Source organism: Capsicum annuum, chromosome 5, assembly GCF_002878395.1.
Source record: "Capsicum annuum cultivar UCD-10X-F1 chromosome 5, UCD10Xv1.1, whole genome shotgun sequence".
Classification (NCBI taxonomy): Eukaryota; Viridiplantae; Streptophyta; class Magnoliopsida; order Solanales; family Solanaceae; genus Capsicum; species Capsicum annuum.
The window spans coordinates 16365758-16379917 of record NC_061115.1 but is presented as its reverse complement, the minus strand read 5'-3'; positions in this window follow the sequence as shown (position 1 = coordinate 16379917).

The window sequence follows — 14160 nt, the reverse complement described above, 5'->3', positions numbered from 1 at the left end:
CTTGAACTCTTGTTATGATTTAAAGGTGGTTTTAAATCACTAAAGAGGGAATCTAGCATGAATGTTTAATGTTCATAATGCATGTAATAAAAAAGTGCATGGATTTGCTAAAGGCACTAGACCAGCATATCTTGATGAAGTTTTTGCATGATTTTGACTTGAGTTTCGAAACGCGGAATCTTTTATATCAGTTGCATGTTTTTGGTGGTCTAAATTATGCTTTAAATTAAAGATTTAGCTTAATGTATTATGGCTCAGAAATCATGACTTGCAAGTCTTGGTATGACGATACTAATTCAGACCAATGCCATATCAGACTCAGACTAATAAATATTTCAGACTAACATGATTTTAGACATTCAGAATGTTGCATCTACAGACAAGGTTAAAAATGGGCATACAGAGATTTAGGTGATTCCCTGAAGAGGGCTTGAGTTCAAGTAACTCATTGCCTAAACCCGTGGTTTGCGGACCCGGGTATATTATTATACGCTGACTTAAGTGTTGTGTGGCGTATCATATTTAGGAACTCCAACCCTTGCGGCATACTCGGGTTGGAGGCTTCCCCGCCAAGTCAATGGCGGATTTCACATCGCCCGTGGAATATTAGACTTATAGGGGATACCACCTAACTCAGAAGTAATACACAGATCAGAGTTTGAGATTTACAGACAGGTTACATATTTTCAGAAGATGCCCATGTGTTTTCAGAAACTGTTTTATGCATAATGTTTGATGAAAATTTGCTCTCAAGTACTATATATATATATATATATATATATATATATATATATATATATATGTGTGTGTGTGTGTGTGTGTGTGTGTGTGTGTGTGTGTTCAATTACTCTATTTTGGATTGTTTCGCAAGCCAGTACAATTTTGCTGACCCCCTCTTCCTCCCAGGTACTGAGGCACAGTCTAGGGGTCCAAATCCTCAGTAGAGTCTACAGATAGGGTTGTCTCAGGGTTCAGTCGGTGAGCCTTCCTTGCTTCGGAAGGCCTAGTCATTTAGGTATTTATTTCAGTATGGTTTTTGGTCTGCTGGGGGCCTTGTCCCAGTTATTCAGATAGTATGTCAGTAGAGATTTCGCAGACTGTTGTAAATGTTTATTAAATATTGTTGGGCATGTTTTCAGGCCTTTAACTGTTTTAAATTGTTGACAATATTTCTGTATTATTGTGTCTATTCCGTATTACTTTGATCATATGAATTATGTGTATGATTACCAGATAGACAGAGGGCGTTTCGGGTCTTCGGGTTTAGGAATGCTCGTCATGGCCAGGGCCCTAGTTTGGGTCGTGACAAACTTGGTATCAGAGCACGGTTCATGGTCCCAGGGTGTCTGCGAAATCACGTCGGGTAGAGTCTTGTTTATGGGTGTGTAGCGCGCCACACTTATAAGCAAGAGGCTACTAGGTGTTTAGGAAATATTTTCCTTCTTTGTAATTTAGTTTGTGCTTCAGAGTCTGAACTGTCCCCTAATCAATGATCTCTTATATTTCAGAAACACAGTTATGCCTCCACGCCGTATCATCGATCAGAATGCTCAGGCAGATGAGGTCTGTCCCGCCCATGGGATGCGAACCCATAACAGAGCTCACACTCCAGAACCTGTCCCTACTCCGGGAGTCCCTCCAGTCCCGACCAGTATGCCTCAGGCTCCGTGGACTGATATCAACCATCCCCTGGCTGCTCAGAGAGATATTTCAAATGCAGAATTCACACGGTCCATTCATATATTGACACGGTTGGTAGCTAACCAGGATCAACAATCAGAAGATATTGGGTCTGAATCTATTACGTCTGAGGCTACTAGGGTCAGATATTTCATGAAAATGAACCCACCTAAGTTCACTGGCACCAAGGTGGAGGAAGATCCACTGGAGTTCGTGGATGAGATGGAAAAGATATTTAAGGTAATGCATGTGAATGAGGTTGAAGGGGTGGAACTATCAACTTATCAGCTTAAGAATGCTGCGAATCAGTGGTTTGCCGACTGGGAGGATACAAGAGGTGAGAGTACTAAGCCTACAGTTTGGGGCGAATTTATGGAAGCTTTCCTTGATTGAATTTTTCCTCTGTAGTTGAGGGAGGCCAAGGTGGAAGAGTTTATGAATCTGAAGCAGGGCAGTATGAGTTTCCAGGAGTACACTTTGAAGTTTAATAAACCAGCCCACTATGCACCAAAGTTGACTAGTAATATGAGAGCCCGGATGAGAAAATTTGCATTCAGCCTTTCTGATAACCTGGTGCTTGAGTGCCAGGGGGCAATGTTAAATAAAGAGTTAGACTTTTCTAGGCTGACCGTTCATATGAAGCAGGTAGAAGAGAAAAAGAAAAAGATCTCTAAAGCTAGGGAGGTGGAAAGACAAGCGAAAAGAGCCAGATCAGCCGACCAGAGTCACAGTCAGCCTCAGGGCGGTAAGTGGGGAAATAAATGGCAGAAGAAGAAGAATTAGGGTAATGCGTAGTCTACTGCCAGCGCCCAGTACCCCGACCACCAGCAGACAGACGATCTCAGAGTTTTTAGACTAACCATAGAACCAGAGCTCAGGCTACTCAGTCACAGGGTAGTGTGGCTCAGCAGCATCGTAATTTTCTGCGGTGTGAGACTTGTGGTAGAAATCATCCGGGAAGGTGTCAGTTGGGCTTGTTAGTATGTTATTCATATGGTCAGTCGGGTCACTTTCAGAGGGAATATCCATCTACTAGAAAGAATGTTGGTAGTGCAAAGTCTCAGGCAAATTCTTCGGCACCACCCCCACCTCAGAAAGGCGCTACATCAACTGTCGGGAATAATCACAACCGGTTATATGCTTTGACCAACCGCCAGGAGGTGAAAGCTTCCCCAGATGTTGTTACCGGTACGTTACATATCCTTTCCCATGATGTTTATGTGTTACTTGATCCCGGGTCTACTTTATCCTATGTGACCCCTTATGTGGCTGTTGGTTTTGGGTTTGAGCCCAGTGTGATTTCTGAACCCTTTTTTATTTCCGGTGGGGGATTCTATTGTTGCTAGGAGGGTGTACAAGGGTTATGTTGTGACTGTTGGTAGCCGGGATACGTTAGCAGATCTCATAGAGTTAGATATGGTTGCTTTTGATGCTATCTTAGGAATGGATTGGCTTTGTTTGTGCTTTGCCACATTAGATTGTAGGACTCGAAGGGTCACTTTTTCTTTCCCAAATGAACCAGCGATAGAGTGGGAAGGACATTCTTTAGCACCCAGAGGGCACTTTATATCCTATCTCAGAGCCCGCAAACTCATTTTTAAAGGTTGCTTGTACCACCTTATCCGAGTTAAGGACTCCAATGCCGAGAGTCTTTCTTTTCAATCTGTTCCTGTAGTAAAAGAATTCCCAAAAATCTTTTCAAACGATCTCCTAGGAATACCACCTGATAGGGAGATTGATTTTGGTATTGATGTGTTGCCAGACACTCGTCCTATTTCCATTCCACCATATAGAATGGCTCCTGCAGAACTAAATGAGTTGAAAGAACAGTTAGTAGATTTCCTAGATAAGGGTTTTATATGCCCCAGTGTGTCTCCTTGGGGCGCACCTGTACTTTTCGTGCGAAAGAAAGATAGTTCCCTTCGTATCTGCATAGACTATCGTCAGTTGAATAAGGTCATGATTAAAAATAAATATCCTCTTCCTAGGATTGACGACCTTTTTTACCAGCTTTAGGATGCCAAGTGTTTTTCAAAAATAGACCTTTGTTCGGGTTATCATCAGTTGAAAGTTAGGGAGTCAGACATACCCAAGACAGCCTTCCGAACTCGATATGGTCACTACGAATTTCTAGTCATGTCCTTCGGGTTGACTAACGCCCCTGCAGCCTTCATGGATCTTATGAATAGAGTATTCCGTCAGTTTCTTGACTTGTTCTTCATTGTATTTATTGATGATACTCTGATCTATTCTAAGAGTAAAGAGGATCACGCCAATCACCTCCGAATTATTCTTCAGACCCTTAAGGATCATCAGCTGTATGCCAAATTTTCTAAGTGTGAATTTTGGTTAGATGCTATTGCCTTCTTGGGGCATATTGTGTCCAGTGACGGGATAAGAGTGGATCCCCAGAAAGTTGAAGCAGTGAGAAAATGGCCCAGACCCACGACTCTAACCGATATTCGGAGCTTTTTGGGTTTGGCGGGGTATTATAGAAAGTTCGTAGAGAGTTTTTCTTTCATAGATGCTCCACTCACTAAATTGAATCAGAAAAAGGTAAAGTTTGTGTGGTCTGATCTGTGTGACAATAGTTTTGAGAAGTTGAAAGACAAACTGACCACTGCTCCTATTTTGACCCTTCCCGGGGGTGTAGATGGCTTTGTGGTATACTGTGATGCATCCTGTGTGGGACTTGGTTGTGTGTTGATGCAACATGGTAAGGTAGTGGCTTATGCATCTAGGCAGTTGAAGGTGCACAAGCGGAACTACCCCACTCATGATTTGGAGTTAGCGGCTGTGGTGTTTGTACTTAAGATTTGGCGGCACTACTTATACGGTGTTCACATTGATATCTTCACTGACCACAAGAGTCTGCAGTATATTTTATCATAGAAATAATTGAACCTCAGGCAGAGGCACTAGATAGAGCTTCTGAAAGACTATGATATGAGCCTGCATTACCATTCGGGCAAGGCAAATGTTATAGCCGATGCCCTTAGCAGGTTGTCTATGGGCAGCCTTTCTCATATAGAAGAAGGAAAGAAACAGATGGCGAAGGATATTCACCGCCTTGCAAATCTGGGAGTGCGACTCTTAGATTCCAAAGATGGAGGGGTAATTGTTCATGAGTGAGCTAAGTCATCCCTTTGTACTGAAGTTAAGGAGAAGTAGGTTGAAGATCCCATCTTGATGCAAATCAAGAGAGATGTGGGTCATAAAAAGGTTATGTCGTTTGAAATTGGTGGTGATGGTATTCTGAGATTTCAGGGTAGGTTATGTGTTTCGAATGTTGATGGACTGGGGGAAAGAATCCTTGGTGAGGCACACACTTTGAGGTATGTCGTTCACCCAGACTCTACTAAGATTTACCATGATCTAAAAACCTTGTATTGGTGGAATAACATGAAACGTGATGTAGCTGATTCCGTGTCCAAGTGTTTGAACTGTCAACAAGTAAAAGTTGAACACATGAGGCCAGGTGGTACTTCCCAAGAGATAGCCCTACCTTTATGGAAGTGGGAGATTATAAACATGGACTTCATTACAGGACTTCCGAGATCCCAAGACCAGTATGATTCTATATGGGTGATTGTAGATCGATTAACAAAGTCAGCCCACTTTTTGCCTGTGAGGACTAATTATTCGGGAGAGGGTTATGTTAAGATTTATATTTAGGAGATAGTTCGATTGCATGGGGAACCAGTGTCCATTATATCCGATAGAGGTACGCAGTTTTCATCTCAGTTTCGGAGATCTTTTCAAAAGGGTTTAGGTACACAAGTGAATTTGAGCACAGCTTTCCACCCTCATACGGATGGCCAAGATGAGTGTACCATTCAGACGCTCGAGGATATGTTGAGGGCATATGTCATTGATTTCAAAGGTAGTTGGGTAGATCACCTGCCACTGTTTGAATTTTCTTACAATAATAGTTACCATGCCAGCATCAAGATGGCTTCTTTTGAGGCCTTGTATGGGACGTGATGTAGGTCTCCGATAGGATGGTATGAAGTGGGTGAGACTCAGTTGTATAGGCCTGATCTTGTTCATCAGGTAATAGAGAAAGTGAAGATCATTAGAGAATGACTCAAGACTGCTCAGAGTCGTCAAAAGTCCTATGCCGATGTTCGAAGAAGAGAATTAGAGTTTGAATTTGGTGATTGGGTATTTCTCAAGGTTTCTCCTATGAAAGGAGCTATGCGGTTTGGAAAAAGGGGTAAATTGAGCCCTCGCTATATAGGGCCATATCAGATTCTAAGAAAGAGTGGTGCAGTTGCTTATGAGCTAGAATTACCTGCAAGTTTGGGTTCCGTTCATCCGGTATTCCATGTATCCATGTTGAAGAAATGCATTGGAGATCATTCTTTGGTATTGCCAGTAGAGGATATTAAAGTGACAGATTCCTTGTCTTACGTAGAATAGCCCGTTGAAATTTTAGATCGCCAAGTTCGAAAGTTGAGGAGCAAAGAGATAGCCTCAATGAAGGTATAATGGAGGAATCAGAAAGTTGAAGAAGCAACTTGGGAGTCAGAAGATAACATGAGAATTAGATATCCCAATTTGTTTGCTTCGATGGATGATGAGACAGAAGGTATTATTCCTATGTTATCTTTCCTAGTCCTTATTATGCTTGAAATCATGTCTGTCTGTATCCCGCATCATCATTCGGGGACAAATGATCCTAAGGGGGAGATAATGTAACGCCCCGTATTTTGGGCTACAATATAGACCATGATTTCTGATGCGTTGATAATCCCGAAGCCATAAATCCCATAAAAATATGGCATGTTAATTATTTGCGTAGTATGTGAATCCATTCAAGCTTGAATTTAGATCATAGAGGTCCTTTGACTCAAGGACGAGTTGAAAACTACTTCGATCAATTAAGTTTAAGTGGACATTATAATTTGTGTCAACTTCTATCGACCATGACTCTTTGTATATGTCAAATTAGAGATCCTACTATGTGTAAAATGATAGGTTTTCAAGTTAGCTTTCCAACGATACCAATTTTGCTAAAATCCAGCACCCGAGCAAGAAGTTATGGCCTTTCAAAGTAGAATGCATCGCCTAACCAATCGCACATGGCCACTGGAAAGCATAGGCGATAGCATAGGCGGCGCCTATATAAATATAGGCGATAGCATATGTGGCGCCTATGTAAATATAGGCGATATCATATGTGGCGCCTATGTAATGGTTTCAAGTGACTTAAACACTCCGTTTTTGGGGCAAAATGGTCCTTTTCCCACCCTTATTCAGCCATAAACACGAAATTCAGTCCCCAATTCTCCAAAATACATCCACATTCATCTAAAATTCTCAAGAACACTCCCAAGGGTTTCAAACTAAAAACCCAAATAAATCAAGATTCAATCGTGGATTTTCAAAATTGATTAGAGATTCGGAATCCCCAATCCACAGGCTTCAAGAAACACCCATTATTTTCTGAAATAGAGGTACGCGGGATTTTCCTAAATTCCCATGGGCATAGAAAAATAATGTTTTAGAATGGGGTTTTTGAATTTATGTATATATTCATGTATTAAATGTTTTAACATCATTGTTTTGGTCTTTTGACCTTCCCCAAAGTGATTTGAGAATATGAATGTATGAAACCATGTATTTAAGAATGAATTCTTGTTGAGAGCATGATTTTTGGTGAATTCCCTCTTATTATGAATTTTTCAGATTTCTCATAGCATATGAATTATTTTGCAATGCATCCTTGAAAAGCACTATATGAAATGATTGAACTCTTGTTATGATTTAAAGGTGGTTTTAAATCACTAAAGAGGGAATCTAGCATGAATGTTTAATGTTCATAATGCATGTAATAAAAAAGTGCATGGATTTGCTAAAGGCACTAGACCAGCATATCTTGATGAAGTTTTTGCATGATTTTGACTTGAGTTTCGAAACGCGAAATCTTTTATATCAGTTGCATGTGTTTGGTGGTCTAAATTATGCTTTAAATTAAAGATTTAGCTTAATGTATTATGGATCATAAATCATGACTTGCAAGTCTTGGTATGACGATACCAATTCAGACCAATGCCATATCAGACTCAGACTAATAAATATTTCAGACTATCATAATTTTAGACATTCAGAATGTTGCATGTACAGAAAAGGTTAAAAATGGGCATACAGAGATGTTAGGTGGTTCCCTGAAGAGGGCTTGAGTTCAAGCAACTCATTGTCCAAAACCATGGTTTGCGGACCCGGGTATATTATTATACGCTGACTTAAGTATCGTGTGGTGTATCAGATTCAGGAATTCCAACTCTTGCGGCATACTCGGGTTGGAGGCTTCCCCGCCGAGTCAATGGCGGATTCCATATCGCCTGTGGAATATCAGATTTGTAGGGGATACCACCTAACTCAGAAGTAATACATAGATTGGAGTTTGAAATTTACAGACAGATTACATATTTTCAGAAGATGCCCATGTGTTTTCAGAAACTGTTTTATGCATAATGTTTGATGAAAATTTGCTCTCATGTATTATATATATATATGTTTAATTACTCTATTTTGGATTGCTTCGCGTGCCAGTACAATTGTGCTGATCCCCCCTTCCTCCCAGGTACTGAGGCACAGTCTAGGGGTCCAAATCCTCAGTAGAGTCTACAGATAGGGTTGTCTCAGAGTTCAGTCGGAGAGACTTCTTTGCTTTGGAAGGCCTATTCATTTAGGTATTTATTTCAGTATGGTTTTTGGTCTACTGGGGGCCTTGTCCCAGTTATTCAGATAGTATGTCAGTAGAGATTTCGCAGACTGTTGCCGATGTTTATTAAATATTGTTGGGCATGTTTTCAGGCCTTTAACTGTTTTAAATTGTTGACCATGTTTTCGTATTATTGTGTCTATTCTGTATTACTTTGATCATATGAATTATGTGCATGATTACCAGATAGACAGAGGGCATTCCGGGCCTTCGGGTTTGGGAATGCTCGTCACGGCCAGGGCCCCGGTTCGGATCGTGACAGGATAGTATGAACATATTATGAATAAAATCAGAAAGTAACCATTGCTAAGAGCCTAGCTGAGTCCCACTCCAAAATGCAGAAGGTTTCTCAGCCATCAAACTCAAAAGGGATTCATCATCAGAAAATTCTACCCCGGCAAAATAAGGATAATGTCTAACCAACGCTAGCAGCACATCTATTTTAATGGATAATCCTTCATGTTTTTTTTGAAAAAATAGGCTGTGAAACCATCTATCCCAGGAGTCTTATTGTTTTCTATACTGAAAAGTGCCTCCTGTATTTCTTTAATGTGACATCTCTACACATCTCTTGTTATTTCTTAAGTATGAGCCTTGATCTTCTTCTCGTGCTAGGTGTATCTATTATAGAAAGTCTTGAGGCTACAAAACCCAACAATTTCTTATAATACTGTAAACCTCTTGTTCAACATCACTGGCCCTATGCATCATCCTACCTTGTCTGTCTTTCAATATGATAATAGTGTTAATGCTAGCTATAACTTTCATGCACTTAAAAAATAGATATAATTACCATCCCCAACTTCTATACAATGAGCTTTAGATTTCTTCCTATAAACTTTCTCTTGGATGCCAACCCATTTGAATAGCTCTTGACTAGCCTTAGTTTCTGCCTGTACCAGCTTTGGATTTATAGTAGCGAGTTGTGATTGGATTGCAGATAAGCAGTCCCTAGCTTGTTCAACTCTCCTGTCCAACCCATCTATATAAGAATTTTCATATTCTTTAACGGATCTTTACAAAGTTGCATATTTGTTCTTGATATTGGAGTAGCCTAGATTTGCTCAACTATTAAAAAAATGGTAACACCCCCTGGACGTCACACCGTGCTTAGGACCACAAGTGATCCCAAGCTAACTCTTATACTGGCATAATTCATAAGCAACTAAATAAGATACATTAATCTAAAAGAAATAAGCAAAAAAGATGTTTTTGCTGAATATGTTCAAAACCAAAACTATCAAAAAGGATTACAACTCTGGTCATACAAAACAAAAACTGAAATTTAATACATCAACTATACTGACTATCTGTGAAGCCTTTACTAATACTAACTATAGGTAGCTGGGACATGCCCCCCAACTATCCCTAATCAATAGGATTGGATAAACGAAATTTTACTAAAAATAGAGTTGACTTGAGTCCTCAAATCAAAAGAACTCATCACCTACTAACTGAAAACTGCAAACTGTCTGATTATGATGTGCGTGCTACAACTTGTACCTAAATTATGAGACAATGTAGCACATAGACATATATGTGGATTAGTACTTCTGGAATAACCTGAGTATGTAGGTGTGAATGCATAATAATAACAATAACTGAATGTACACATAGACTTTAAAATGATGCATGCTAAGTGTATATGACTCACCTTGAGCTTGAATTAAAAAAAAAGTTGTAAAATCATAAACATGAGTAATGAAGCATAAGGATAAACTTTGTGAGCCATAAAACTTAGTTCTAAAAGTTTTACTTTTTACCCTAACACATAGTAAGACTGCATATAGAAGAAAACAATAAAGCCGCAAAAAGAAGTTCGAAAGGAAATTCTGCAATAAGTGGAGCAAATATTGTAAAAGACGACCACAACAACTCCAAAAAGCAGAAAAAAGCTAGACAGGAAAGAAATCAACTCAAGAAGAAATTTAAGAGAAAATGCTTTAACTGTGGAAAGATTGACCACAAGTCTATGGATTCTCGTGCCCCAAGAAAGAGAAAAAGAAGGATCAAGCAAATATGACTGAGTCCAAGAAAGAAATAGATGATCTGTGTGCCATGCTGTCCGAATGCAACTTGGTGGAAAATCTTTGAGAATGATAGATGGATTCCGATGTCACCCGTCATGTTTGCTCTAATAAGAAGTTATTTATTGCTTTTGCTCCGGCTCAAGACGAGGAGAAGATATATATGGCCAACTCCGCAACTGTAAAAGTTGAAGGAACAGGTAAGGTCTGCCTGAAAATGACATCAGGCAAAGTGTTGACTTTGAATAATGTCCTGTCTATACCGGAGTTGCGAAAGAACTTAATTTTTGTATCACTTCTTTACAAAAATGAATTTAAATATGTATTTGTTTTTGAAAAAATTGTACTTAGTAAAAGAAAAGTGTGTGTAGAAAAAGGCTACCTCACAAAGGGCCTATTCAAAATGAATGTAATAAATGTTGAAATTAATAAAAGTTCAATTTCTTCTTACTTGCTTGAGTCTTATGATTTGTGGCAGGAACATTAGGACATGTCAATTACAAAACATTGCTAAAATTAATGAACTTAGAAGTTTTGCCAAACTTTGAGTGCAATAAATCAAAATGTCAAACGTGTGTGGAATCAAAGTATGCTACGCATTCGTATAAGCCCGTCGAAAGGAATTCCAATTCCTTAGACTTAATCCACACTGATATTTTGATATGAAGTCAACACCATCTCGTGGTGGAAAAAGGTATTTTATAACTTTTATTGATGATTGCACTAGGTACTGTTATGTCTATTTGCTAAATAGAAAGGATAAAGCAGTAGATGCGTTTAGGCAATATAAAACAGAAGTTGAAAATTAGTTAGAGAAAAAAATCAAATCGATAAGAAGTGATAGGAGCAGAGAATATGAATCTCCTTTTGCGCAAATATGTGTAGAGAATGGAATTTTCCATCAAACTACGGCCCCGTAGTCACCTCAATCTAAAGGAATTGCAGAAAGAAAAAATCAAACCTTGAAAAAATAAATGAATGTCTTACTTATAAGTTCAGATTACCGCAAAACTTGTGGGGGGAAGCTATCATTACAGCTAACTGAATACTCAATAGAGTGCTCCATAGTAAGACACAATTAATTTCATATGAAAAATAGAAAAGAAATCCAACTTGAAATATTTAAAAGTGTGGGAGTGTCTAGCGAAGGTCCAAGTTTCTATGCCTAAAATAGTAAGAATAGGACCTAAGACGGTGGACTGCATGCTTATAGGATATGCTAAAAGTAGTAAAGCATGTCAATTTTTGGTTCATAAATCCAAACATTAGGATATCAATGAAAATACGGTAATTGAATTAGATAATGATGAATTCTTTGAACACATTTATCCGTATAAAACTTGACATGAACAGTCTAGTGGGGGGTCAAAACGACCTCGAGATAAACCAAGTGAGAATGTACATAATAATGAGAATCCAAGATGTAGTATACGTCAAAGAATGCCAACTACGTTTGGATCAGATTTTATAATATTTCTCTTAGAAAATAAGCCTCAAACGTTTAAGGAAATGATGTCGTCGTCAGATTCATATTTTTGGAAAGAGGCAGTCAATAGTGAGATTGATTCAATCTTAAGCAACCATACGTGGGAGTTGGTTGATCTTTCTCCAGGAAATAAACCTTTAGGTTCCAAATGGATCTTCAAAAGGAAAATGAAAGTTGATGGTACTATTGACAAATACAAGGCAAGACTTGTTGTAAAAGACTTTAAACAAAAGGAAGGCCTTGATTACTTTGATACATACTCTTTTGTAATGAGGATAACGTCAATTCGAATGTTAATTTCCTTGGCGATAGTATATGATCTTGAAATCCATCAAATGGATGTGAAAACAGTATTCCTAAATGGAGAATTGGAGAAAGAAATTTACAATGAACAACCTGAGGGTTTTGTGGTTCCAGGAAAAAAAATAAGGTGTGTAAACTTGTTAAGTCAATTTATAGACTAAAACAAGCACCTAAACAATGGCATGCAAAGTTTGACCAATTCATGCTGACAAACGGGTTCAAGATAAATGAATGTGATAAATGTATTTACATTAAAGACACTCCAAATCACCAAGCCATTGTTTGTTTGTATGTGGATGATATGTTGATCATCAGTAGAGACATTTCTGACATAAATGCTACAAAATAAATGCTCGAGAGTAAGTTTGATATGAAAGACCTTGGAGTTACGGATGTGATCTTAAGAATAAGAATCCATAGAACTCCACAAGGGTTGGTATTGTCTCAGTCTCATTTCATTGAAAAGGTATTTGACAAATTCAAGAATTTGGAATTTGTTATAGCCAAGATTCCATTAGATATGAACTTCACACTTTAAAAGAATAAGGGTGAAAGTGACTTACAGTTGGAGTATGCAAGAGTGTTGAGATGTTTAATGTATATCATGAATTGTACATGACCAGACATAGCATGTGCTATTAGTAAACACGAGTAATCCTAGTAAAACTCATTGGATGGCAATGAAAAGAGTTTTAGGGTATCTTAAATACACTCAAGACTATGATTTGCATTATAATAAATATCCCACGATACTTGAAGGATATAGTGATGAAAATTAGATCACCTGGTCCAACAAAGTAAAATTCATGAGTGGATATGTATTTACTATTGGTGTAGAAGTGGTCTCTTGAAAATCATTCAAACAAACATGTATTGCTCGCTCTACAATGAAATTTGAGTTTATTGCATTGAATTAAGTCGGTGAAGAAGCAAAATGGCTCCAAAATTTCTTAAAAGATATTCCTTATTGGCCTAAACTAGTGGTACCAGTATGTATACACTGTGATAGCCAAGCGGCAATAGGTAGGGCAGGGAGCATGATGTACAACGGTAAATCTCGTCATATAAGATAGAGACATAATACCGTTAGAGAACTTCTCTCTAGTGGAATTATTATTGTTGACTATGTAAAGTTAAATAATAATATGTCAGATCCACTTGCAAAAGGCCTGTCTAGAGAAGGAGTTGAGAGGACATCCAATGGAATGGGTTTAAGGCCTAGGACAAGTCAGCATAGCGGTAACTCTACCTAGCAGACTGGAGATCCCAAGAGCTTAGTTCAAGGAGATCAAACAAAGTTGTGTCTGATGGGTTCAACATTATCAATTTACCCAACCCATTCTCATGATATAGACAATGTTTAGTAAACGAGGATAAGACTTATGGTGTGAAGTCTTTTAATGATTATCTAAATTTGGTAGATTTGACCAAATAGTTTAATCTACAGGATTGAATGTTTAGAAATCACCTATGTGAGGGCGAAGTCAAAGCCGCTTCAAGGAGAATGTTAGTAAAGGCCTATTCTATAAGCTCTCATGAGATCGGAACTTGTTTATAACTGAAACGTACAAAACCGTGAGAACCATAAATGGTAAAAGGTCAGTTGTATGACATGTGTTGTCTAGGTGTATATTAAAGCTCGACGGTTTAAAGATATCAAATCTACCGATTACCCAAGTGCATCCGATGCATGTTCACTACGAAAATTCAAAAAAAAAAACTCACTTACCTAGATGCAATCAGTCTTTGCTTGATGATTGCATACTTGTCCGTACAGTTTTACGAAGAAGTATTCATTCTCCATTTATGTGAGAGATTGTTGGGTTCAATATCAAAGTATTAAAGTGTGAATGAAAAAATGAAGGGAACCAAGTAGAGGGGAAAAAATTGAGATAACACTCAAAATGGAAAGTGTACTAAAAAATTAGAAAGTC